Source organism: Rhinopithecus roxellana, chromosome 1 (genome assembly GCF_007565055.1).
Source record: "Rhinopithecus roxellana isolate Shanxi Qingling chromosome 1, ASM756505v1, whole genome shotgun sequence".
NCBI classification, from domain to species: Eukaryota; Metazoa; Chordata; class Mammalia; order Primates; family Cercopithecidae; genus Rhinopithecus; species Rhinopithecus roxellana.
In genome coordinates this window covers 89,751,809-89,770,085 of record NC_044549.1, presented here as the reverse complement: position 1 = coordinate 89,770,085, position 18,277 = coordinate 89,751,809, and the positions used below count along the sequence as shown (strand labels likewise).

General features: G+C 48.6%; 1 protein-coding gene across 1 annotated transcript in view; it reads left to right on the top strand.

Annotated features, from left to right (window-relative positions):
• Window positions 1-18,277, top strand: part of SRGAP3 (SLIT-ROBO Rho GTPase activating protein 3) — a 267,671-nt gene that overhangs the window by 65,748 nt on the left and 183,646 nt on the right. The window lies entirely within an intron of this gene.

Below are 18,277 nucleotides of genomic sequence, written 5' to 3'. Positions count from 1 at the left end.
TCTCTATGTCTAATCCCCATGCTATGCTGTGAAACAAAATCATTCCAACTCATCGAAGCAGGTTTTGTTAAAGGTCATGACTGTGCCAGGCAGTACCATGCTCCTTCCTTGCCATGGCCTCTGGCTTCACCTTGCCCAATATTAATTGATTGAAATGGGAGGAAGTCGAGGGTGTGGACAATGCAGGGACACCTGGCTTGGTGCCCTTTGCTTTCTTAAGCCCCTTTACAGAGGGGACTCCTGAGAGCAGATGGAATTGTCTGCAGGGAGTATTTTTTTCAAAAGGCCCCCAAAAGCATTCTGCCTAGCAACAAAGAGCCTTTCAGAACGCAGCTCCAAGAGGAGGCGAGGAGCTTGCAAGCTGAGAACCGGGAAGGGCTGGAGTCGCTGCTACATCTGGCTCCACAAAAGAGGCAAGCCGCAGAGGATTGAGTTTCGTCTCGGGGTACAGCTGCAGGGCTGAGGGGCCAGGGCTGGGGGTTAAGGCTAGGGAGACTGAGAAGGTCTTTAGGTGAACATTATAATGTGTGTGTGTGTGTGTGTGTGTGTGTGTGTGTGTGAGTGAGATAGCAATTTGTGTTTTAGTACTATATATAACACAACCATGTGGAAGGACATGTTCAACTAGTTTCCTAGGGAGCCGTGTGTTCTTAATTAAGAATAGTTTTAAATTATAAAAGCAATGCATGCTTGCTATAAAATTATTCTAGAGGTATATAAAAATTGAAAGCCTTTGCCATCTACCCCAAGTAAGCACTGTTAACATTGTGCTGTGTATTCTCCCAGACTCGTGTGTGTGTGTACAATGTTTTATACATGCATAATTAAACATCTGTATAATAGATATGCAATTATAATGACTAGGTTTTCTTGAATACCTACTATATTCCAGGCTCTCTAGTAAGTAAGTGCCAGGTATTCCATGTTTTCATGACCTCATTTAATTCTTGCATCTCTGTGAAGTTAGATATTGTATACATTTATAATCTGCTTACAAAGGGAGAGAGATGTGAGACTCAGTAAGGTGCAAAGAGGTAGAAGCAGGGTTTGACCCAGGCATCGTGGCTGCACCGTGCACACTCTTCCCTGCCAGCACTGTGCCTGCTGTTTATAACAATGTGGCATCAGATCAGCTGTTTTTGCAACGTGGTCATTTTCCTGGTCCCTTCCTGGGCCTCTTTCAGATTCCCAGTGGATGGCTCTTCCCTCTGTTCAATGGGTCTGATAATGCCAAAGCGTTGAGGACTGATAGTCACTGGGTAAGTTTGGGAGACAGAAGAATGTTTCCCCAGACATACTGTGAACCTGTGAATGTTATTTCACACAACAAAAAGGACTTTGCAGATATAATTAAAGTATTTGGGCTGGGCATGGTGGTTCTTGCCTGTACTTCCAGCACTTTGGGAGGCTGAGGTGGGAGGATCACTTGAGTCCAGGAGTTCAAGACCAGCCTGGGCAACACAGTGAGACCTCCATCTCTATAAAAATATTTTTAAAAATTAACCACGCCTGGTGGCACATGGTTGTAGTCCCAGCTACTTGGGAGGCTGAGGCAGGAGGATCACTTGAGCCCTAGAGTTCAAGACTGCAGTGAGCTGTGACTGTGCCACTGTACTCCAGCATGGGTGATAGAGCAAGACCTTGTCTCTATAAAACAAACAAATAAATAAAAATTTTAAAAGTTAAAAAATAAATATTTGTATTAGTGTCCCAGGAGTGCTGTAACACAGCATCAAAAACTGGATGGCTTAATACCCACAGAAATGTATGGTCTCATGGTTTTGGAGGGTGGACGTCTGAAATCACTGTATCAGGAAGGCCTCGCTCTCCCTGTTGGCTCTGGGGGAGAATCCTTCCTGGCCTTTTCTGGCTTCTGGTGTTCCTTGGCTTGTAGATGCCTTGCTTTGGTTCCATGGCTGTTTCCCCACTGTGTGTCTCCCTGTCACCTTCCCTCTGTGTCTCTGTCCAAATTTCACCTTTTTACAAGGATATCAGTCATATTGGATCAGGACATGCCCTAATGACCTCATTTTAACTCGATGACCTCTATAAGACCCTTTTTATTTTTTATTTTATTTAATTAATTTATGCCCCCAAATTAGTAGATACTTTTTTGTTTGTGTTTTTTGAGACAGAGTCTTGCTCTGTCACCCAGGCTAGAGTACGGTGGCACAATCGTGGCTCACTGCAACCTCTGCCTCCTGGGTTCAAGTGATTCTTGTGCCTCAGCCTCCTCAGTAGATGGCACTAGAGGCGCATGCCACCATACCCAGCTAACTTTTTCTATTTTTAGTAGAGATGGGATTTCACCATGTTGGCCAGGCTGGTCTTGAACTCCTGGCCTCAAGTGATCCACCTGCCTTGGCCTCCCAAAGCACTGGGATTACAGGTGTGAGCCACCACCCCCAGCCCATGTAAGACCCTTTTTAAAATAAAGGTCACGTTTTGAGTTATTGGGATGAGGATTCCAGTCTACCTCTTTGGAGGGTTACAGTTCAACCTATAACAATTTTTTTTTTTTTTTTTTGAGACGGAGTCTCGCTCTGTTGCCCAGGTTGGAGTGCAGTGGCACAATCTCCACTCACTGCAAGCTCCGCCTCCCAGGTTCACGCCATTCTCCTGCCTCAGCCTCCCCAGTAGCTGGGACTGCAGGCACCCACCACCACGCCCGGTTCTTTTTTTTTTTTTTTTTTTGTATTTTTAGTAGAGACAGGATTTCTCCATGTTAGCCGGGATGATCTCGATCTCCTGACCTTGTGATCTGCCCACCTCGGCCTCCCAAAGTGCTGGGGTTATAGACATGAGTCACCATGCCTGGGCAACCTGTAACAATTTTAAAAGATGGAGATTATCCTGGATTATCTGGTGGGCCCAGTCTAATCATGTGAGCCCTTCAAAACAGAAAACTTTCTTTGGCTGGAGCCAGAAGAGCAGGGGCACCAGAAGGGAAAATCAGAAGGTTGTGCGTTGTACCCTCCCTGGCTCTCAGATGTTTGTCCCACGCACAGAGACTGGAGAGGCCTGAGGAGCAGAGGACACCCCCTGCTGGCAGCTAGCCAGGAAACCTCAGTCCTACACTTGCAAGGAGTTTGATTCTGCCACAGCCACCATTCATGAAGAAGCAGATTTTTCCTAGAATCTTCCAATAAGAGCTCAGCCTGATAAGACTCTAAGCAAAAAAAAAAAAAAAACCCTGAGTCAGCCTGGACTTCTGAGCCACGGAACGGTGAGATAATAAACTTGTGTTGTGTTAAGTAGCTAAGTTTGTAGAAATTTGTTTCACCAGCAAGAGAAAACGATTACCATTATCTTCCCATTTGGCTGGCCCTTCAATGCCTTAAACCAAAGAAATGGCCTATGTTGGGAATTTATTGGGGTCTCAAGTTTACCTTCTTGAGTCTTTGAATAATGCCACCCACCTGTGCAGCACGTGACACTTGCCGGTGCATTTCACACATAATTTCATTCGATTCTCTCAGCAGCCCTGAGAAGTGTAGGTATATTATGCTTCTTATTTTACAAAGGAGGAAACTGAAATTTAAAGAAGTGATTTTGCTTGAGGCTTCACAGAACTGGAGTTGCAAGCCAGGTTTCCTGCTTCCAAATCACATGTGCTTTTTTTGCTACTGCCCCCGGTTGCCTCTGTGTCTCCAGACATCTGTTGTCTGAATACAGTTTCTGCTGTCCAGTGGGCTGGACTTTCTTGTGAGATCATGAGCTTTCGTTGCTGAGAGATGACTTAGCAAAGCCGGCGGACATTGTACTTGGGACACCGAGGAGAGACTCGCTGGCATTTGCAGGAGGTGCTGGCAGGTGCCTCCTGATGCCGTATGCAACTCAGGATCTACAATGGGAACTGGGATCTGCTCTTGGGGCTACATTCAGACAGGGTAAAGCTCTCTGGGAATTGCCCTGGCCAGGGGACAGATTCACAGAGGAGATGAGGTCTGAGTGAGGGTTTGAAGAACACGTAGGACTTAGAGAGGATGCTTGTGTTTGGGTTTCTCGTGTGATTGCAGGGTACGGCTTTTGCCCACGCCTTCTACTCTGGTTCCTTTGGTGAAACTTGCCTGCGGGAACTGGACCAGACTTGAAGTCAGCCTCTGGGCCTGCCCTCCCCACCCTGCTCCCTGAGTTCATCTTGGTAGTTGAGGGTACACGATGCGGTCGCCTGCTTCTGCAGCCAAAAGAAAAGTGGTGGGAGAGGAGGGGGTAAGGGGAATACACAGGCTGAGAATAACTTCCTCCCAGCCTCACTTCCTGTGGCTTCCCGCTCACCCTGCTGTAACTCTTATTAACTCTCCGTGTCTTTCTGTGGATGGGAACCAAACAGCCTGTCTTGAGGGCAGCAGTCCGCATATTAAAAGTTCCCTAGCAATGGCCATTTGTCCTTCCTGAGCCTTGGGTGTCCCCTCCTCAGTCTTGTTCCCTGCACTGCCTAGGTGACTGACAATGTGTCCTCCCCAGGCCACACCTCTACTTGGCAGCTGTGAAAGGTGGTAGAAGTCATTCTGTCCCTCCCTTTCTCCTGAATGTCTTGGAGTGCTGTTCAATTCAGGAGTTCCTTCTAACACTTCATGTGTCCCTACACTGTGCTGAGTGCAATGGGGATGCCCCAGAAGTGTTAGCCTAGCAGGCTGCAGCCTGGGAGGCAGTGTGGCTCTGTAGAGAAAGAGAACTCGAGTATTTACTGGGTACCTGGCCCTGTGCTGGACCTCAGGGACACAGCACTGAACAGGACAGCCCAAAGTGGGTGTGCAAGCCTTGATTCTGCTACTCGGTAGCTGTGTGGCCCTGGGCTAGTCACTTGACCTCCACGTCTTCACAGTCAGGTCTTACGAAGGCCAACATGGTGCTTTGTAAGTGTGTTGCAAACTGTAACACTCTGTGGAGATGACATTGTTAGGTATTGTGCCCTCAGTTGATTCTCTCAGTCTCCTTGTGAGAGAGGCCCGGAAGAGCTATTATACCCATTGTACAGATGAGAAGGCAAAACCTTCAGGAGAGTGAAGAGCAGGTGCAGGAATGAGAACTAAATAGTCGACTTCTTGTTGTGACCTTACTCTATTTTATCATGTGGCTGTAACCACCAGGCATCCATTGGTGATGGCATCTGATGACATTTTCAACATCAGCAGCATCAATAACATTTGCCAGGTGCTTACTAAGTGCCAAGAACTAAGTTAAACCCTTTGATGCCTATTATTACCTCTACTTTCCAGATGAAAAAAATGGAGACTCAGCAAGGATAAATAACTTGCCCAAGGTTGCTTTTCTAGGAAGAGGCAGAGCCAGGCTTCAAACTTAGGTATGCCTGATTCCACAACCTAGACTGGTAGCCTCGGTGGTACCTGCGCATCTCATCCAGGTGCACATCTGTACCTAACATACTTGAAACAACTAGAAATTACACAAGAGAGTAGGAAGGGGATACACTGGCAGGAGTCAATCCTCCTCCCAACCCCCAGAGGAGTGACCCAGGCAGCTGGGACTGTGTGCATCAAGAAGAGATGGTGTCCTGAAGCCTTGGTGTATGGTGTCCTGAAGTTACTGGGTGGATGGATCTTGTTCGATTGGAAACTCAGAAGGACAGAGGCTTGTATTAACTGAACAGGGGACTTGGGGGAGGAAGGGGTCAGGTAAGATGGGCAGGGCCTCAGAGGACTGTCAGTGCAGCAAGGGAGGTGAAGTTGGTTTGGGCAACCGTTGCAGCTGTGGCCTGAGGGTTAGCTGAGCTGCCCACGTCCCGGCCACAGAAGGAAATTAGTACCCAGAGACATCTCCGGGTCTGGGGTGGAACGAAGATCCTGCCCTATTTGTTTTTCTTTCTGGGGCCTTGAGGTTAGAAGAGGGGCACAGCTGCTTCTCTCTAGGGCCTGGGAGGAGGAGGAAGGAAAAGGGAGGGGTCCAGGCCATGGGAGGCATTGGGAGCATCCGTCATGCTGTCGGCCTGCTGCAGGAGCACTGGCCTGGGAGTCTGCAGGCCCAGGTGCTGTGCTGCTGTCTGGCTTTGTGAAGTTGGATGATTAATTCCTCTTTGGATCTCAGTTTTTTAAACTGTAACTGGAGAGATCTATCAGTAAAAACCGTTGGTTGCAAGTGTCAAAAACACAACTCAAACTGGCTGGAATTGGGCATTTATTGGCTCATGTGATTGGAAAATCCAGGGACAGTCGTGATTATAGGAAGGTTTAGGTCTAGAGGTTCACACGGTACCATCAGGGGTCTGTCTCTCTCCATTTCTCAGTGCCACTTTCCTCAGTGATGCCTTCTGTCACAGATAGCCTCAGTCTTTGAGATCTCAAGGTGACTGCCAGCTGCCCCAGGCTTACCTTCTTTTTTTTTATTTTTAATTTTTTTGAGACAGGGTCTAGCTCTGTTGCCCAGGCTAGAGTGCAGTGGCATGATCTCATCTCATTGTAACTTCTGCCTCCCAGGCTCAAGTGAGCCTCCCACCTCATCCTCCCTAGTACCTGAGACTACAGGCGTGCGCCATCACACCCTGCTTGTTTTTGCATGTTTAGTAGAGACAGGGTTTCACCATGTTGTCCAGGCTGATCTCAAACTCCTGGGCTCAAGCAATCTGCCTACCTCGGCCTCCCAAAGTGCTGGGATTACAGGTGTGAGCCACTACGCCCAGCCCCAGGCTTATCTTCTTCAGGCCTATCAACCCACAGAAGGAAAGCAGCTGCTAGTAGTTCCTGCAGAAGTCCTGGGGCAGATGCTTGCTGGTCCTGCTTGGTCGTGTGTCCATCTCAGGGTCTATGTGTATTGCCAGGAGATGCCCTTCTCCTCTAGGCCAGACCAGGGTTGCATGGTCTTCCCTAGAGTAGAAGATAAAGTTAATTTCACAGAAGCTACAAGGAGTAAGAATGGGAGGGGGTGATTTTCCCTAAAGAAACACACAAATGTTGATGCCAGAAAAGAGAGTAAATATTGGACAGACAAAAGCCACAGATGCTGTCCTCAGCACCCAATGGCCGGTCTGACTGTCTTCAAATGAAGCCGGGGACCTGGGCCCCTGACAGTGGAGCTCCTCTCAACTGTATTAAGATCATGCAGACCTTTGAGTATACATGCAAGCCACGGACCCCCTTCCTAGAAAGGCACACAGGTCAGACTCTGTGGCATGGCCTCTGAGGGGCTGCACCGTCTCTCCTGCCTCCCCCAGGACTGGCCTCCTCACTGCTTCTTGTACTCACCGTGCTTCCTCCCTCCAAAGAGCCTTGAACTTGCTGCTCCCTCTGACCTAGTTAATGCCTCCTTTACATATGTTCTAATTGTACCATGAACCTCTTCATCCCTATTTCAACTGAAGTTGTAAATTTATTATAGGATTATGTGGTTAGTACCTGTCTCTCTCACCAGAATGGAGACTCCATAATAGGAGGGACCTGACTTTGCTTCCTTTTGTGTCCACATCACCCAGTAGAGTGTCTGGCACATAGCTGGTGCCCAGTAGTTGGTGAGTGAATGTGTGCCCTTGAACACACGATTTTCCCTGAAGTTTTAGTTGCATACACTTCCCTAGAGTCAGTCTCTGAACTTCAGGTAAAGAACCTCAGGATAAAAAAAAAAAGAGGAAAATCAAGGCATTAGTAGCAAGGCCATTGCAAATGAGGACCTCTCAGGCCAGCTCTCCTGATAATCTCAGTGCTATTGATTTATGTTTATGTCTTTTAAATGGAGTTGATATAGTTTGGATATTTGTCCCTGCCCAAATCTCATGTTGAAATGTGATCCCCACTGTTGGCGTAGGGCCTGGTGGGAAGAGTTTGGGTTGGGATGAGGGGGAGGAATCCCTCATGAATGGCTTAGCCTATCTCCTTGGTGATGAGTGAGTGAGTTCTTGAGAGATACAGTTGTTTAAAAGTATGTGGCTCCTCCCTGCCCCCCACTTGCTTCTGCTTTTACAATGTGATGCACCTGCTCCTACTTTGCTTTCCACTATGATTGGAAACCTCCTGAGGCCTCCCCAGAAGCAGGTGCCACCATGCTTCCTGTACAGCCTGCAGAATCATGAGCAAATTAAACCTCTTTTCTTTTCTTTCTTTTTTTTTTTTAAACCTCTTTTCTTACGTATTACCCAACCTCAGGCATTTCTTTATAGCAGTGCAATAATGGACTAACACAGGAGTCCTATGGACGATTACTCGTGGGTAAAATCTGTGGTCAAATAAATCTGAGGAACACTGTCTAATCTGTGCTCCTTTTGGAGAGTCACAACATACACTAATAACAGTAGTATTTATTTTTTATGATCATTAGTATAACTGCCATTTATGAAGGGCTTCCTACATGGTAGGTACCCCATGAGGCTTTTCATATGCATTTTCAAACCGTCTCATCATAGCCTTGTGTGACAGATGCCATCATCATCCTGTGTTACAGAAGAGAAATGAACATGTGGAGGAATTAAGAATCCCAAGCTAGGCCAGGTGTGGTGGTTCACGCCTGTAATCCCAGCACCTTGGGAGGCCGAGGAGGGTGTATTATGAGGTCTGGAGTTTGAGACCAGCCTGGCCAACACAGTGAAACCCCATCTCTACTAAAAATACAAAAATTAGCCGGGCGTGGTGGCACGTGCCTGTAGTCCCAGCTACTCCGAAGGCTGAGGTGGGAGAATCGCTTGAACCCGGGAGGTGGAGTTTGCATTGAGCCAAGACCACGCCATTGCACTCCAGTTTATACAGAGTGAGACTCTGTATAAAACAAACAAAAAAAAGAATCCCAAGCTACCTTCTAGGAAACAGAAGATTTGGTGCTCAACCCCTGCCAATCTGATACGTGTCTATGCACTTTAATCCCTCAAGAGGTGGGAAATCACCTTTGCTGATAACGGAGCCCCTTTTCTCTCTAAACATGTAGAAGCATCCCAAGGACCACACCTGATTTGGGACATGCTGGTGAAGTGCTGATTTCTGTTAACTGGGTCTAGAACAGAAAGAATGTAGACCTGGCACAGGCTCAACTCCACAAATATTTCCTGGACCAGGCGTGGTGCTGGAAGTGCCAGGAACGCGGCACAAAGCTGCATCCTCATTGCCTGAGGGTACCCAGAGCCCCAGCTTTTCCCATAGTGGACCAGCCTTGCCCTGACCTGCCCTACCTTGAGGACTCCCCGTGCTGGGTCCTCCTGGGACCATCCAGCTGTGTCTTCCCTCAAGGGAATAGAGCTCTGTGTCATGTTCATGATGAGTTCACGGCAAAATGCACATTCGTTCTGCAAATGTTTATCCAGGACTTTCTGTGGCCCTGGCTTGTGCCCTGCCCATCTTACCTAGGAATTGGGGATACAAATAAAATGCTGTCTCTTTTTCTAGGACACCCAATGTCTAGTGGGGGAGACAGATCAGTGCAGAAGAAACCAAAAGAAATCAAAGTATAAGACAGATGAAGTGCCCTGTTAGAGACAGAAACCAGCCTGCTGTGGGAGTTCTGAGATATGAACGAGTTCTTTCTTTTTTTAATTAACAGAATTATTTTGGCTTGGGATTTAAGCTAATGCTTAAATGATGTTGGAACATCTGGCCAACAGGCAAGCCATTGTCAGCCTCCTAGGTGTTTGGCTAACAGGGCCTGTGTTTCTAAGCATCCTGGGGAGTTTCGGGTGTAGGGGGACTGTGGGAATGAGGCCCAGCAGTGCCTGCATGCACAGAGTGCCATCACCCCCACTCCTGTACACAGTCCTCCCAGTCCACGGAAGGACGCCTTCCTGGTGTCTACCTTTGCCAAGCCGCTTCCATTTCTCACATGAGCCTCAGTCACTCGCGTGAGCCTCAGGAACAAGCCTACGCTTGCTTTCTGCTGCCCTCAGTTTCCTTCTCTGTCAGCTGCGAGTAGTGATTCCTCCTCGGGAGGATCAAATGAGATGAAAAACATGGGGAGAGCTTTGCAAATGTCCCATATTGTTAAAGACCCAGAGGAGTGCCCCTGGAGGAGAAGTGGCATATTCCAGCCCCCTCACTCCCCTCTGGGTGCGACTTGACTCTGAGCTGAGAAAGGGCAAGGTCAGGCGAGACTGGAATTCTTTCATGGGTCCTGAAACTTTAGATGAACTCCTGCCTGTGGGTCTTTGCTGGTACATTCAGTGAGATGATCAATATGAAGCCTTCAGCGCAGTACCTGCCGCAAAGTCGGTGCTAACTAAGTAGTGGTAGCGGTGGTCTTTCTCCCTTCGTTCCGCCTGCAGTCTCCTCCTCTCCTCCCTTACTCCCACCACCTTGCTTCCTCCCTCCCTGTTTCCTTCCTTCCTTCCGTCTTCACTTCCTCATTTACTCATTTGTTAAACACTTCCCCCCTTTAAAAAATTATTTTAATTGTGATAGAAAACACATAGCAGAAAATGTATCATCTTAACTATTTTACGATGTACAGTTCAGTGGCATTAAATCCATCACATTGCTGTGCAGCCATCACCACTGTCTGTCTCCGGAACTCTTTTCAACCTGCAAAACTGAAACTGTACAAATTAAACAATAACTCCTCATTCCCTCCTTCCCCTAGTCCCTGTCTATGAATCTGGCTCCTCTGGGTACCTCATATAAGTGGATTCTTACAGGATTTGTCCTTTTGTGACTGGCTTGTTTCACTTAGCATACTGTCCCCAAGGTCCAGCCATGTGGTAGCACTCAGCATTCTCTTCCTTTTGAAGACTGAGTTGTGCCCCACTGTGTGCCTAGGCCGCATCTGGTTGACCCATCCATCTGTCGATGGACACATTGTGAATGGTGTTGCTGCGAACACTGTGTACCAATAAGTGCTTTTTTTTTGTTTTTGTTTTTGTTTTTGTTTTTGAGACGGAGTCTCGCTCTGTCACCCAGGCTGGAGTGCAGTGGCCGGATCTCAGCTCACTGCAAGCTCCGCCTCAGGGGTTTACGCCATTCTCCTGCCTCAGCCTCCCGAGTAGCTGGGACTACAGGCGCCCGCCACCTCGCCTGGCTAGTTTTTTGTATTTTTTTTAGTAGAGACGGGGTTTCACCGTGTTAGCCAGGATGGTCTCGACCTCCTGACCTCGTGATCCGCCCGTCTCGGCCTCCCAAAGTGCTGGGATTACAGGCTTGAGCCACCGATAAGTGCTTTTTGAGCATGACCACATGCCTGGCATTGTGCTGGGCTGCAGTAGGGAATGAACTTGGTTCCCAAGTTCTGGGGGTAATGTTAAGAAGCAAACACCAATAGATGTTTGCTAAGAGACTGCAATATGTCCTATGATGGGAAAGAGCAGTGTTCGGGGAGAGAATTATGGCAGGGGTGGAGGTGGTGGCTGGGACGATGGTCAGGTCTCAGGAAGTGGCCTTAAGAATGGGGAGGAGAGGTGGGCAGGGGTGGGGAGGGTCCAGGCAGAAGGAACAACATGTGTGAAGCCACTGGAGTGTGACAGAGTTGGTCGGTTGGAGGGATTGGTGCTTAGATTGCGGCTTCAGTGTCTCCTTCTCCAGCAAGCATCCTGCCAGCCTCCAGGCCCAGCGCTCCCCGTCATCTTTTCCTCTCTGCTCTTATTCTAGTTCATTCAAACTGCCTCTTTGCTCAGCTATTTCTCCCACTGGCCAGTGAGCGGCTTGAGTGCAGGAACTGTTTTATTTTATGTTTGGGCCTTCCTTGCATATCTTAGTAGATGTCAGTGACTCTCAAGCAGATACTCTCCTGAAGGAGGGCAGTGCTTTCATTGGAAATGCCCCAAGACCATCTAAGCAGGGAGCCTCCCATCATCTGGGGCCTGCCAGAGTCAGGCACAGCCCCAGCATTAGGATTTTGGGCTCAATATGTAAGCTAACATGCTCTGTGCTTATGTGGGTGGTGCACTAAGCACTTGCAAACATCTGCGTGCCGTGCTGCTCCTTTCAGCCTGCTGAGGCTTTCCTTCCCTGTTGCCTCCTAAGCAGGCAGTGTGGGAAGCGCCCAGCTCAGAGCTGGGCCAGATGTGGCCAAACCTCCTGGCAGTGCAAGCAGCATCACTGCACCAGGCCATCTGACTCGGCTGGCCCTGGTGCACAGTGCTTAGGGGCTTGTGGCTGCAAGCCATGCCCCACCACCTCTTCTGTTTGCCTTGGTAGCTTCCCAACTTCCTCTCACATGACTGTTTCTGTTTACTTTTCCCTCTGGCCTCCCTGCCTGCGGCGTCCCTGTGCCACCTAGAGTCTCATCTACTGCACTAGACAGCCTCTGCAATGGCCCCGCACCAGGGCCTCCTTCCAGGGCGTATCTTGTCTCTGTCTCAGCTTTCTAGTCTGCGCTCGCCCCTCTCACTCTCCACCTCTCTCTATCACTGTGAGTGGAGGGTCTGTGCACTTTGTCATTTTGATCCTATGATGTTGTATCTGTGGCTCTTCCATCAGGTGCCCAGGAGAGGGCCAGATCCTGGGGCCAAAAAGGGGTTAGTCTTGAAGTCTTGGGTTGGATATTTCACCGTGGCCAGCCCAGAGCTCGGCTGGAAACAGATGAGAGACAATATGTGAGGAGGCTGACAGGAGCTGGGGATCCAGGCTCTGAGCACCTGAGAGGTTTGGGGGAAGGTATTGGTAATGGATTGGATTGTGTCCCCCACCAAAAGATTTTCAAGTCCTAACCCCTGTACAGATGAATGTGACCTTATTTGGAAATGACATCTTTACAGAGGTAATCAAGTTAAAATGAGGCCATTTGGGCAGTTGCAGTGGTTCACGCCTGTAATGCCAGCACTTTAGGAGGCTAAGGCGGGTGGATCACTTGAATTCAAGAGCAGCCTGGGCAACATGGTAAGAACCTGTCTCTACAAAAAATACAAAACATTAGCCATTAGCTAGGCATGGTGGCATGTTCCTGTAGTCCCAGTTACTCAGGAGGCTGAAGTGGCAGGATTGCTTGAGCCCAGGAGGCGGAGGTTGCAGTGAGCGGAGACTGCACCACTGTATTACAGCCTAGGCAACAGAGCGAGACCCTGTCTCAAAAAAAAAAAAAAAAGTCATTTGGATAGGCCCTAATCTAACCAAATAAAAGGGAGAACTGGGACATAGGGACAGACATACACAAGGAGAAGGCCATGGGAGCATGAATCCAGAGATGCAGCAGGAGACGAGATTGCAGGCAGCCCCCAGAAGCCGGGACAGAGGCATAGAACAGATTCACCCTCATAGCCTTGGACGGGACCAGCCCCACCGACAAGCACCTTGATCTCTTCCGGCCTCTAGAACCGAGGCAATACATTTCAGCTGCTTAAGCCACTCAGTCCGAGATTCTGTTGCGGCAGACCCTGGAAATGAATGCAGTATTTGGATCCCATCAGAGCCTGTCACCTCTGAGTATGGGTCAGTGTACTTTAGCTATCTGGTTCCTTCACATCATATTTAGTTTGGACACACAGGGGCTATTCTGAAGCATCCAGGCAAAGATTTTAATAATAATAAAAACTTTTAATAAGACTTTAATAAGAATTTTAATAAGGTTCTGATGAGAAACTCTTGGATGTCCTTCCAAGTCGTGTAGAACCATGCGAGGGATAATAAACCTCATAATCCCACTCTATTTTTATAGGGCTTTCCAGTTCACAAAAAAAAGTCCTTCTCATTTATTATCCCACTTGACTCTCAGGGCAATCCTGTGTTGTTAGTGCTGTGGGCATTCCCATTTTGGAGAGGAGAGAACTGAGGCTCACAGATGTTCCAGAATTGTCCTAAGTGACAGAGCGGGGATTTAAACAGCAGGCCTCTGACCCAGCCTCACTCTCTTCCCATGCGCTGGAGGCTGCCCCTGAACTTGGAGCAGGTTGGATGTTTCAACGGCAGCTTGGCCTTTGCCTGGGACCCAAGGAGTAACACGTTCCCTTCGTTCTTTTCCAGGAGTGAGGGAGAGGGGACATCAGGTTTCCAAGACTTTTACAGGTTCTCATGGGGCTCTGTGGAGGCTGCTGGGGCCTCAGGGGTTCTTGGGTTTCTCTTCCACAATATTCTGTTGTGGGACCCAGGCCCCAAAGGCTCAGGTCATCTATAGCAGGGCACAGCTGGCAGAAGCTGACTGCCCAAGGCCAGGATTGGCACTCCTCAGATGCGTGTGCTGTCCTGCTGCTGAGGGACAGAACAGGCCTGAATCCCATGGCTTTGTTCCGCCAGCAGGCTGGAGCATGAGGGCGGTGTGTGGCCCAGGCCTCTTCATGGCTCCCCCAGCACCGAGACAGTGCTCATTACACACCAGCAAGCGAAGGGCTTGGGGAAGAGGAGCAGTGCTGAGCTGGGCAGGGCCTCTGTGGTGTGTGACCCTGGGCCTGTGCCCTCACCTCCCTGGGCCTCAGACCCCTGCCTGTGAAGTGGCTCTGTAAGAGCCTCTGCCTCGCTGGCTGAAGGTGCAGAGGAAAGGATATGCTGGGAGCATTTTGCAACGGTTGATCTCAGCATCATTCGCAATCAGAACCACCGGGAATATCCATGAGTCTTCAGGGACCGTGTGCTAAAACCTTCTTCCCATTTGGAGCCATGAATACCGTTTGAGTGCGACTTCCTAAAAAGCAACCCACCTCTGCTCAGGTTGCCTCTCTTCTGTCTTGTGAGAGTGTGAGTCACACTCTTTTGCTGCTGGAGAGTTTCTTTCCCCTGGAACCCTCTTGCCCCCACCTCGCTGCTCTCCGCACTACCACTCTGAGGCTGTCATGTGAGTGTTTTCCACGTTAAAAAAATAGAAAGTTCATTCAAGCCAAATACAAAGACAATGTTACCAAGTCTGAAGTGTATGGAGTTCATTGCACTGACCTGATGCAGGGCTTTGGCGGGCTCCAAGACTTCCTGAGTGTCAAAGAGTTTCGGTTTGTAGATTTGAGAGGTGTGAGACTGGGGGCTGTTTCTTCTACAGGCATTCACCCACACATCCCACACACCAGCACTGTCTAAACGGCAGTGATCAAATCTTCTGTCATTTCTTCTGTGCTTCCTATGGGGTGGTGTCAGGTGCTTTACATAGATTAAATCTTCATTTTGTCTTCTTAACAAATGTCAACACAGGCCTGTCTGACTTTAAAGTCCAGGCTCTAAGCAGTTAGGTGTACTGTCTCCCAGTTTGAAGAAACTCCAGCCCAGCCCCCTTCATTTTACAGGAGAGGAAACTGAAGCACAGGAGAGGGGACAGTGACTTGCCTAGAAAGTAGGGCAGGAACCCGGGAACCCTGACTTCCAGGGCTTTTCCCCCTAACCCATCCTCCCCCTCAGAAAACACTGCTTCCTTCTATACCGGAGGGAACTCCAATTTAGAGATTCTCTAGCAAGCAATAACATTACAGGTCCAGGAGTAACCTGAGAAATGTGGTATTGGTTAATTCAAGGCCATTGTCAACTTCACAAGGCATTGGCCTAATTGATGTCAAGTATGGCTACTTTGAGTTTCCCAAGTGTTGACACTCATAAGTTTGGCACCTGGAGGGAATTATTTACTCGCTTATCGTGCACTTCAGCTTAGCAGAAATTCATAATTAGTAGTTAATAGCATGGGAACTTCTCACTTCCTGGAACATGCAACAACACGTAACTCCTCTACCTTTGTACATACTGTTCTCAAAGGCTTGAATAGTCTTCCTCCCATGCCCACCTTTTTTTTGCTGGTTGAATTCCTACTCACCCTTCAAGAGCAGTTTTCTCACTCACGTCCTGCTACCCCTACCTCCAACCCTGGGCATAAACAGATGTAATGTTTTTACAATCTGCCTCTCCCATCAGACTGTCAACTCCACAAGGGCAGGGGCCATGTCTCATACGTAATGATTATAATCGTACTTACAAAGTGCTTCTTTGCAGTCAGGTTCTGTGCTAAGCACTTCCTATGCATTATTTTATTTCATCCTCCCCAATATTATAAGACAGATACTATTACTATCCTCACTTCCTAGATGAATGGATAGATCCACAGAGAGGCTCAGAAACTTGCCCAGGGTTACACAATAGCTGACAGAGCTGGGATTGAAATCAGTACTACCATGTGCAGTTGTGCTGGCCATGCATTGCACAAAGGTCTACAAAGGTGGAAGGACCAGTTGAGGCTGAAATCTTGCTCTCACCTGGGTGCAGAGCTGTGACTGTTGGGAGGAAGGGACACCTTTCTCTAACTCCTAGACAGGCACCACAGGGTCTGGCTCCAGAGTTCATGCTCCTAACCACTGCAATATCAGAACATAAATATGCATATTCATATTGCCAGTCTGTGCCAGTCTGGCTGAGTAGGGGCCCAAAAAATGAATGAACGAGAGATTATGAATCAGTAGGTTTTTCCTTTTTCTCCCTTCTCTCTTTCCTCGTATCTGCAGGACCAGTTTGTTACTTAACAGCTTACTTGGTTTAAGAAACACATCTTTTAGTTGGCTTGCCTCCAAGCACGTACAAAGAGATGGCTGAAAACCCAGAAAGAGGTCTCCATTTGGAATGTCTTTTATTCTAAGTAATTTCATTCTGCCACCTTTGGGCCTCTGAAAGTTGTTAAACGGATGCTGAAAAGCGCAGGTGAAGGGAAACAAAGGATTCATTCTGAAACCAGCTGCAGGAACTGCACATTCTGCTCATGCGTGATGTCCTGGGCCTTGGTTTCAGTGAAGGAGGGCATACACACACTAGATTCTCCTGCAGGGCCTCAGTTCCGGTCCTGAGCAGAGTGGGGTTGCTTCTGACCAATCAGGTGACTTCTGAGCACACTTGGAGCAGTTGCTAACAGCAGAGCCGATGGTTGGGCTCCTGCCACTGGCAAAAATGGGGCTTTAGGATGAAATGTCTGAGTTTGTCCAGATCCAAGCAAAGGACTAGAGAAGGCCTGGGGCCAGGCTCTCTTTGATGGGCTCTTGGGCTAAGTCAAGACTGCATTTTAGACCTCACTTCTGACTTCGTTGCACTCCTGTTGACAAAGACATGCTGTCACTTGCTAGTTATACCCTTGGATGTGTCTCTTAACCTCTCCGGGTTTCCTTTTACTCCCCTGCAGAAGTGGGGAGAGTGTCACCTACTGCACAGACTTGTAGGGAGTCAAGGAGCTAATGTCTATGAAAAAAGCACTTTGTGAATTGGAAATGGCTGTACAAATGCTATAACTACCATTATTTGTCATTAGGTGGATTTACTTGTTGTTCCCTGGAGGTATTTTCTGCTTCTGCATGCACCCTGGAGAACGCTTGGAGGCAGTATTGAGGGAGGAGTAGGGTGGGAAGAAAACAGCGAAGCATGCTGAGGACTGAAAGATATCTAGGCTGGGTCCTTGTGTAGAAGCAGAGAAAATAGTTTTTGCTTTCAATCTGAAGTGGGATGAGTTGATGGCCTTCAGCAGAGGCTGCAGAGTAGAGTTTAGGAGCTGGATTCTCCTCCTTCCTGAAGTTGCATCCTGGACAGCTGGGACGTTTCTTAAAACCAGCACATCCCAAAGACAGAGCCAGCCAAAAGCTAGGGGCTTGGGAAACGAATGCAGGTCCCAACTTCCTGCTCCCCCTTCTAGGTGTTGACAGCGGGGAATTCAGCCCCCAGAACTTAGGAGCAAGGTCAGTGAATGGGCCATGGATGTGGGCATGTCAGCACATGTGCAAAGTGAGTCACAGGCCTGGGGAGGGTCGCTGCAGGGGAACATAGATATCAGTAGAGAAGAGGAAGAGAAATGACTCCTGGGGAGCAGCAAATGTCAACTGTGTAAGTACAGAAGGGAACTAGCAATGGAGAATGAGAGACGGAGTGAAGAGGCAGTGAGGGGAAACCAGCAGGATGAGTCAGGGCCTCTGTGTCTTGATCCAAATTGGAATTGTGGGGAGAGTGAGCAGTCAAGGCAAGGCTACAGTGAGGGCAGGTAGGATGGAGGCTGAAAAAGCCACTGCAGGACCACCCTTAGCCCTGGAGGGTCAATCCTCCCCCTTTCTCCTGCCCAGGAGAATCGCTGTCACAGGTGAGAGCCTCTGCTGACAGTGGGAGAGCATCATGACTCTCAAGGCTGCTGGTTCGAAGAAGGATTAAGAGCCCAAGGACTAGGGGTCTCCAGGAGGCTGAAGAACGGGGATAGTTGAGTCAGGTAGAAACAGAGGAATGAGAAGTTGTAGCTAGAAAGAGGAGTTTTCTAGTTGAGGATTTCAGAGGTAGGGCAGTTCCTGGGAGTTGACAAGGTCAGGGTGGGGCCATATGAGTAAGATCTAAGAAGGGATGGAATGGAAGACAGTTTGATTAGTGAGGATGAAGAAACGAAGTCAGGGTGATAATTGGTCATCAGCATGGTTATTTCTGTGGCCCTGGATGACTGCAAGAGTGGAAGTGATGAGGAAGGCTGTGTGCTGCCAGCCAAGTTTACATTTGCTGTGGCT